The 652-nt window shown below is 48.0% G+C and overlaps 1 protein-coding gene across 1 annotated transcript in view; it reads right to left on the reverse strand.

Annotated features, from left to right (window-relative positions):
- Window positions 1-652, reverse strand: part of HNRNPAB (heterogeneous nuclear ribonucleoprotein A/B) — a 24,934-nt gene that overhangs the window by 3,043 nt on the left and 21,239 nt on the right. The window lies entirely within an intron of this gene.

A 652-nucleotide genomic window follows, 5' to 3' on the forward strand; every position in this document is an offset into this window, starting at 1 on the left:
TGGAAGCAAGAAGATAGAAAAGCTCTGCAGCAGTTTCTATAGTAAGCAGGACTTCACTGCCAGGGAAATAAAAATCAGTGAACAGCCGAAGTTCCAAAATCTTCTGAGAACTCTAGATTCAGACCATCTTAAGCTCTAGCTTTAAAGAGACTACTCAGTATACTACTGTTTTTACTGCCAGGCTAAGAGCTCGTTGAAGGCCAGAACCATCTGCCCCCAATCAGGGCAGCAGACCTTCAGAGAAACAATGGGGTCTCACTACCCTGGAGAGCCCTTGGAGGCAGCCCAACCCCTAAGCCACACCTGCAAGGGGCAGACCTCTCTCTGCAAGAGGGCAGACACACATTAACTGCAGACACTTTACCTTACTTCCACTAATGGTGTGGAACTTTTTCTCTAGAACCTTCTTCACAGGTTCTTCCTCTTCTTTAAAGGTGATGAAAACAAAACCTCGTCGTTTGTTTGACTTTGGATCCATTGGAAGATCAATGGCCTCGATCTGTAAACACATGCAAAAGCTCAGGACCAGTACCTCCCCAGGGCTCACAGGGAACTGGATGGAGAAAAGGTCCATGAAGGCCAGAGAACGATAAAGCAGCCTGGCTGAGGAGGGCTCCTCCAGTCAGCCAAGGCTGTCACAGACCAGGAAAGA

This window comes from Myotis davidii, unplaced genomic scaffold, assembly GCF_000327345.1.
Source record: "Myotis davidii unplaced genomic scaffold, ASM32734v1 scaffold438, whole genome shotgun sequence".
Taxonomy (NCBI): domain Eukaryota; kingdom Metazoa; phylum Chordata; class Mammalia; order Chiroptera; family Vespertilionidae; genus Myotis; species Myotis davidii.